General features: G+C 58.4%; 1 pseudogene; it reads left to right on the top strand.

The window, feature by feature from the left end:
- Positions 1 to 3,567: 3,567 nt before the first annotated feature.
- On the top strand, positions 3,568 to 4,590 carry LOC147677936 (28S ribosomal RNA; annotated as a pseudogene).
- Positions 4,591 to 8,440: the final 3,850 nt, after the last annotated feature.

The raw sequence follows: 8,440 nt of genomic DNA, 5'->3' as shown, positions 1-8,440 counted from the left end.
GGATCTCTGTTGCCCCCGAGCCCTGGAGTCCCAGAGCCCTGCAGCCCCGGAGCCCTGCAGCCCCGGAGCCCTGGAGCATCGGAGCCCTGGGAGCCATGGAGCCCTGGAGCCCTGCAGCCCCCTGAGCCCTGCAGCCCCCGAGCCCTGGTGTCCTGGAGCCCTGCAGACCCGGAGCCCTGCAGCCCCGGAGCCTGGAGCCCTGCAGCCCCGGAGCCCTGGAGCCTGGGAACCCTGGAGCCCCGGAGCCCTGCAGACCCGAGCCCTGCAGCCCCGGAGCCCTGCAGCCCCGGAGCCCTGCAGCCCGGGAGCCCTGCAGCCCTGCAGCCCTGGAGCCCGGGAGCCCGGGAGCCCCGGAGCCCTGGAGCCCTGCAGCCCCCGGAGCCCTGCAGCCCCCAAGCCATGGAGTCCCGGAGCCCTGCAGCCCCGGAGCCCTGGAGCCTCAGAGCCCTGCAGCCCCGGAGCCTGAAGCCCTGCAGCCCCAGAGCCCTGCAGCCCCAGATCCCTGGAGCCTCGGAGCCCTGCGGCCCCCGAGCCCGGCAGCCCCGGAGCCCTGGAAGGGCAGGCAGGAGCCCTCCCATGGAGTCTCGGGGCAGGCAGATTGGCGTCATGTCGGTCCCGCCCATCTGGTCGCACCTTTCCACTCAGCCATCTGATCGCACCCAATGCTTCAGAATGGGGCGACCAGATGGCCGGGCTTCCCTGGAAGTCCCGATGAGGTGCCATTCGCCTCCCGGACCCCAGCCAGGGCTCCACGAGGTCGGGCGTGTTCGCGCCTAGGGTCCCCTGAGCTGTGCAGTGCGCACTTGTTCCCACGAAAGAGGGGTAGCCTTTCTCCGGATTACTAGGGGCAAGGGTATGCCCGGACACCCTTCTGGGGCTGGCGGTTCCCTGCCGGGGACCAGATGGGCGATGACCAGGCAACACCTCCCAGGCGTCCGGGCCTCCCTCCTCCAGCCCGCGCCATGGCAAAGTACCCGGGATGGGCTCCATGGATCCCAGGCAGTCCTCCCCGTGCCTGAGGCCCAGCGTGGGGTTTCAGAGCCCCCCTGAGCCCTGCAGCCCCAGAGCCCTGGAGCCCTGCGGCCCGGAGCCCTGGAGCCCTGCAGCCCGGGAGCCCTGCAGTCCTGGAGCCCTGCGGCCCAGGAGCCCTGCAGCCCGGGAGCCCTGCAGCCCTGGAGCCCTGGAGCCCCAGAGCCCTGCAGCCCCCGATCCCTGCAGCCCCGGAGCCCTGCAGCCTGGGAGCCCTGTAGCTCTGGAGCCCCGGGAGCCCCAGAACCCTGGAGCCCTGCAGCCCCCGGAGCCCTGCAGTCCACAAGCCATGAAGTCCCGGAGCCCTGCAGCCCCGGAGCCCTGCAGCCCTGGAGCCCTGCAGCCTCTGAGCCCTGGAGCCTCGGTGCCCTGCAGCCCCCGAGCACTGCAGCCCTACAGCCCCAGAGCCCTGCAGCCCCTGAGCCCTGCAGCCCCGGATCCCTGGAGCCTCGGAGCCCTGTGGCCCCCGAGCCCTGCAGCCCGGAGCCCTGGAAGGCAGATTGGTGTCATGTCTGTCCCGGCCATCTGGTCCCACCTTTCCACTCGGCCATCTGGTCACACCCAATGCTTCCCAATGGGGCGACCAGATGGCCGGGCTTCCCTGGAAGTCCTGATGAGGTGCCATTCGCCTCCTGGATCCCAGCCAGGGCTCCAGGAGGTCGGGCACGTTCGCGCTTAGGGTCCCCTGAGCCGTGCGGAGCGCACTTATTCCCAGAAAGAGGGGTAGCATTCCTCCGGATTACTAGGGACAAGGCACTCTGGGACCCCTCTCGGCCTAGCGGTCCTCAGCCGGCAGCTGGACGGGCCAGGATGCCGCCCCAGCCCTGAGTCCGTCCCCGGTCCTGCCGCATGGCAGGATGCCCTGGACGGGGTCCGGAGGGCCCGGGGAGGTGTCCCCTGCACCTCCGGGCCTGGGGGCCCCCTTACTAGCTCCAGGGGCTGGGCCCGTCCCCTGGCCTGCCCGCACTGCCAAAAGCCCGGGACGTGGTTCCGTTGTGCCTGGGGAGCCTCTCCTTGCTTGGCTGGTTTCAGGGGCTCCAGCCGGAGCCCACCCCTGATTGCCCCGGGGAGTTCGGCCTCCCCACCAGGGGATCCGTACTGGGTCCTGCCACGTGGCCTGGTGCCCAGGACGGGGTCCGGAGGGCCGGGGAGGCTCCCCCTGCGCCTCCGGGCTCGGGGCCCTCAGCTGGACTGCCAAAGGCCCGGGACGGGGTTCCGTTGTGCCCGGGGAGCCTCCTCTTGCTTGTCTGGGTTCAGGAGCTCCATCCGGGGCCCGTGAAGGCCCCTCAGGGGTCCTGGGGAGGGCGGCCTCATCTCCCCGGGCTCTGTCCTGGGTCCTGCCGCGTGGCAGGGTGCCCAGGATGGTGTCCGGCAGGCCCGGGGAGGCTTCCCCTGTGCCTCCGGGCCTGGGAACCCTGGCTGGGTCTAGGGGCCCTACCGGGCCCCTGGTCGGGTGTTCGGGCCTTGGGCCCTGTCCCCGGGCCTGCCGCATTGCCAAAGGCCCAGGACTGGGTTCCATTATGCCTGGGCAGGCCTTCCCTGCTTGTCAAGGTGTGCGCTGGCCCCAGGCCGTAGGGCCTGTCAGGGCCCCCTTGCAGCCTCCATGGCTGGGGCCCAGCTGGGGCCCAGCTGGGGCTCCGGGCCTCCACTCTGCCATGCCCTGGCGCCCGTTCACTCCTTTGTTGGGGCACAGGGTGTCCAGATGGCTTCCCTTTCGTGCCCGGCCATCTGGTCACCCTCAATGCATTCCTAAGGGGCGACCAGACAGCCAGGCTTCCCTGGAAGTCCCGATGGGGTGCCATTTGCCTCCCGGATCCCAGCAAGGGCTCCAGGAGGTCGGATCCTTTCGCGCCTTGGGTCCCCTCTGTCACCTCGAGTGCACGGATTACAAGAAAGGGGGGTAATTTTCCTCCGGATTACTAGGGTGAGGGTCAGTCAGACCTCCGTGAGGTCCGGCGATTCTGAATCAGGGGAAGGCAGTCCCGGGGCCCGCCCCCCGGGGTCCCGGGTACGCTCCTGCCTCTCAGCCCCTTGCCGATGGTTCTTTTTCTCCGAGTGTATTTTTTGTTTTATATATGTGTGCTTATAACAATATAGATATAGTGTGTACATCGTGCTTTTTGAAATGTCTTGAATGATGACTAGGTCTCAAATAATCGCATTCACATAAATATCACACATTGATTATTGATGTCCTGCTAATTGTATTTTACTTCTCAGAACTGTTCGTAGACAATCTTCAAATTGTTGGAATCGTACTGTAATGTGTACTATTTCTGGCCTGTACGTGATCTCAGTTCCAGTGAGGACAGCGTTCAGTGTGGCTGTACTCCGGAGCGAAAGAATGTTGAATTGTTGGAAGCAAAACTCAATTGACGCTGATGGGCAGCATAATAACCCAGAATGAGCCACCGCGAGGTGGTACAGATCAGCCAAATGCCTCTTCATCTAATTAGTGATGCGCATGAATGGATGAACGACATTCCCACTGTCCCTACCTACTATCTAGCGAAACCACAGCCAAGGGAACGGGCTAGGCAGAATCAGCGGAAAAAGAAGACTTTGTTGAGCTTGACTCTAGTCTGGCACTGTGAAGAGACATGAGAGGTGTAGGATAAGTGGGAGGCCCTCCGGCCGCCGGTAAAATACCACTACTCTTATCGTTTTTTCACTTACCCGGTGAGGCGGGGGGGCGAGCTCTGTGGGGCTCTCGCTTCTGGCTCCAAGCGCCTGGCACCCGCCGGGCGTGACCCGCTCCGGGGACAGTGGCAGGTTAGGAGTTTGACTGGGGCGGTACACCTGTCAAACGATAACGCAGGTGTCCTAAGGCAAGCTCAGGGAGGACAGAAACCTCCCGCGGAGCAGAAGGGCAAAAGCTCGCTTGATCTTGATTTTCAGTATGAATACAGACCGTGAAAGCGGGCCCTCGCGATCCTTCTGACTTTTTGGGTTTCAAGCAGGAGGTGTCAGAAAAGTTACCACAGGGATAACTGGCTTGTGGTGGTCAAGTGTTAATAGCGACGTCACTTTTTGATCCTTCGATGTCGGCTCTTCCTATCATTGTGAAGCAGAATTCACCAAGCGTTGGATTGTTCACCCACTGATAGGGAACGTGAGCTGGGTTTAGACCGTCGTGAGACAGGTTAGTTTTACCCTACTGATGATGTGTTGTTGCAATAGTAATTCTGCTCAGTACGAGAGGAACCGCAGGTTCAGACATTTGGTGTATGTGCTTGGCTGAGGAGCCAATGGGGCGAAGCTACCATCTGTGGGATTATGACTGAACGCCTCTAAGTCAGAATCCCCCCTAAACCGTAACAATACCGCAGTGCAGTGGAGCCTCGGTTGGCCTGGGATAGCCAGCCTCTCTCGGGGGCCGGTGCGTAGAGCCGCTTGCTTGGGGACCGGACCACCTCCATCGCCCTTAGTGCACCGCATGCTCGTGGGACACCCGGTGCTAAATCATTCGTAGACGACCTGATTCTGGGTCAGGGTTTCGTAAGTAGCAGAGCAGCTACCTCACTGCGATCTATTGAAAGTCATCCTCTGAGCCAAGCTTTTGTCTCTCCGTCCGGGGGTGCCCGTGGATGCCTCCCTCCACCACACCCAGGGGTGGGTCCCTCTGCCACCGGGCCGCCGGGAGGGACGCGGAGGGGGTAACACGGGTCCGTGGGAGGCTGCCTCCACCACGTGCCCTTTGGGACCGTCCTCCCCCTCCTGTCCCTGCCCCATCGGGGTGCGGTGAAGGGGGCCACCATCCCTTGCGGGTCAGCAGGGTGACCAGATGGCCTCCCCTTCCTGCTGCTCCAAGGCAGGGAGGTGAGCAGCAGCCACCCGGGGGAAGGAAGCTCCAGAGCGGCTGCCTTGGTGCGCCCGGCCACCCTCGCTGGACTGCAAGGGCGACTGGGTACGACAGCCTCCCAGGCCATCTGGGTGCTGGGTCGTCCCGGGCCATCTGGTCGCCTGGCTGCGCGACCGGAAGGCCCTGCAGGCAGGGTGACCGGATGGCCCTGCGGGCAGGGTGACCAGATGTCCCTACGGGCTGGGTGACCAGATGGCCCTGCGGGCTGGCGGCTTTTGTCCTTCCCCAGAGTTCTGTAAGCCCCCACTATGTGGAGGCTTAATAGTCGAGAAAAATGGGCTCCCGGGGCACGCCGTCAGGGAGTGGACGTGGCCTGGGCTTAACCCTCCTTGGGTCTGGCCAAGGGTCCGTGCGCTGGGGACGGGGCTCCACCGGGGCCGGGGAGGCTGTCCCCGGCCTGGCTAGGGTTCGGAAGCTGGGACCAGGCCCGGGGCTTGAGCTCCGTCCGCCCGGCCCAGGGGTGTGTGAGCCCCCCATCCTGCAAGCCATCAGAGGGTCCGTGCGGTGGGGACGTGGCTCCACCGGGGCCCAGGAAGGCTCTCCCCGGCCTGGCTAGGGTTCGGAAGGTGGGACCGGGCCCGGGGCTTGAGCTCCGTCCGGCCTGCCCCGGGGTGAGTGAGCCCCCCGTCCTGCAAGCCATCAAAGGGTCCGTGAGCTGGGGACGGGGCTCCACCGGGGTCCCGGGAGGCTATCCCCGGCCTGGCTAGGTTTTGGAAGCTTGGACCGGGCCCGGGGAGCAGGTGTGGCTGGCTTCATCCACTACGCTGTCAGAGCGGAGTTTTCTGCCCACCCCTAATCGCAACCTTATCCAGAAACTTCAAACCCTAACCCCCACCTATGGATGTCCTCGACAGATACATCATCACTGCAATGGAAACGAACCACAGACTGGCCACCTGGAACCTCCTCTCCACCCAGAACACCACTCTCCACGTCAGCAAGCAACTCATGGCACACCTGGAGCAGAACCAGTTACTTGACACCTCCCAATTTGGGTTCTGCAACAATCAGAGCACGGAAACTGCTCTAATCAGAGCCACTGACAACATCCAAATCCTCCTTGACCGAAGAGAAGCAGCAGCTCTAATCCTCCTCAGCCTCTCAGCAGACTTCAACACCGTATTCCACCACATGCTGATCGAAAGACTCCGCCACATCAGTGTCCAAAGGGACACCCTCAGATGGATCACCTCCTTCATCATTGGAAAAACCCAGAGGATCTACCGCCCAAATTTCACCTCCGAACCCAAGGATCCCACCTGTAGTGTCCCCAAGGGCTCATACCACAGCCCAAAGCACTTCAACTCATATATGACTACATTGCCCAACATCGTCAGATCCCATGGTCGCAACATAATCCAATGCAGACAACACCCAACTCATCCTCTCACTCACGAGGACCCTACCAGAACCAACTTCCATTGGCGACTGGATGAAGAACTTCCTGCAGCTGAATACAGACAAGATGTAAGTACTGATCTTCGGCAACAACATCAACACATGGAACGACTCCCGGTGGCCATCAGACCTAGGACCCGCACCCACTCCCTCCGACCATACCAGAAACCTCGGAATCATCATTGACAGCAAGTCACCATGAAATCACAGATCAACACCGTCCCACCGCCTGCTTCCTCACTCTGCGTATGTTATGTATGATCTTCATGTGGCCTCCACTAGACACAAGACGCACCATGACACAGGCCCTCATTACCAGCCAAATGGACTATGGCAACACCCACTACGTAGGAATCACCTCACACCTCCTACTGAAACTTCAGACCATACAGAACGCCTCAGCCAGATTAATCTTTGGCCTACCCAAACAAACCCACATCACGCCCCATGTCAGGCAACTGCACTTGATCCCTGTACAAAAGAGATGCTAATTGAAGCTGCGGACCCACACACACAAGGCTCTACACAACCAAGGACCCTCCTACATTAATATCTGCCTTAACTTCCACCAACCGCCAAGAAGATTACACTCCGCCTCCTTTTTTCTTGCCCATACTTCCTGCATCTACGAAAGCAAAGGTGGAGGATGCTTCGTCTACCACATCACAGCAGAGACTTGGAACAGCATTCCCACGCAACTTCGGACAGCCACCTCACTTCTGGAATTTTAAATGGCCCTCAAGACCAGGCTGTTTGAATAAGCCACCGGGACATGCAATCGCCTGGATACCCAGTCCATTATTTGTTACTTTTGATCATGCCACGATGAGACTGCGCTTTCTCTAATTTGTTGTGGAAGAATTTTGTATAAGAACCCCTTGGTTTTGGGGGTGAACCAGATACATTTCCTGTTCTACTAGGGACTCTGTCCATTTAATTTCACATATTACTTTTCTATCCTATTAGAGACTCTGCCCAATTTCTTTATGATGTGCTGTTCATTTGGGACTTAGAATATTTCTGACAACTTTGCACTTTGCAATTGAGCATTAATGGCATTAATTTATTTCTATACCGCCTGATTTTGTGATTTTATAATAAAACCCTTTAACTATTCTCGTGATCTAGAAGTCTATTATTCAGTGGCCCCAGTTACTTATTTGCTACTCTGCTAAACTAAGGTTAGATCTGATGATGGGGAGGGTGCCTTTTAGCACAATTTCACGTGCAGAGCAGAACCAGCTGAGGTAAAGTTTGGGTAATTTAAATTTTTGGGTTTCTGAATTTGGGGTACGGGTTCAGCTCCCACATTAACACTACTGACGCTCTCCAAGTGAAAGAATAGGATGTTTCTATTGCACCCGCTGCTTTGATACCCCAACATCCCCCAGAAAACATTATTGACATTAAGGACCAGACTGCCTCTTAATCAAAGAAAGCTTCTATCATGTCAGGGAAGGAGAGGCAAACACAGTAGGTCCAGGGATGGCCAACTGACCTCAATCAGTTGTCCTGTGAATAGAGGTGGCAGAATCTTAGAGATTATACATTGGAGGAGAAATGGACAGAGGGAGAGAGAAGGAGCAATGGAAATTCATAAAGGGTGATAAAAAAAGAACTTAAAGTGTATGGCTTCCGTGGGAGGCAGGAGTTTTTTTAATAATAAGGAGCGTTGGCAGGGAGATTTCTCCAAGTGTGACTAGCAAGTAGAAGAAGAAATGAAAACTTGTGTCAGACATGCCATATTAGCATGTGAAGTGCACATGGGCTTGGGGTTCGCTTACTTGCAGGAGTTTTAATCTTAGCGTCTCTGAAATGTACCCTCATCTTTGAAGGCTATAAAGGAACAGGAGAAATTCTCCCAGTGTTTTGCTGGAACAAACCAAAATGATACACTCCAAAATGCACGTTTAACATTGTCTTTTTCAACACGACTGCTTCTAGAACACAAGTTGTGTTGCACAGATGTGTTCTTAAAATATATCTGACCCACATGGTGAACAGCAGGATGCTGTATGCAAGCTGTTGGAAGGTCAATGTTTGTTTGCAAACTAAATAGAGGTTAAATGCTCGATTGGGTGAGTCACAGGGAAGTTGTTTAGGTATCTTGCACTCTCTTTGCATATGTATAAGTAATTTGTTCTGCATTGT

The sequence above is a fragment of the Lissotriton vulgaris genome, chromosome 12, assembly GCF_964263255.1.
Source record: "Lissotriton vulgaris chromosome 12, aLisVul1.2, whole genome shotgun sequence".
In the NCBI taxonomy this organism is placed as follows: domain Eukaryota; kingdom Metazoa; phylum Chordata; class Amphibia; order Caudata; family Salamandridae; genus Lissotriton; species Lissotriton vulgaris.
The sequence above is the reverse complement of the archived record's forward strand: the minus strand, read 5'-3'. Positions and strand labels throughout refer to the sequence as shown.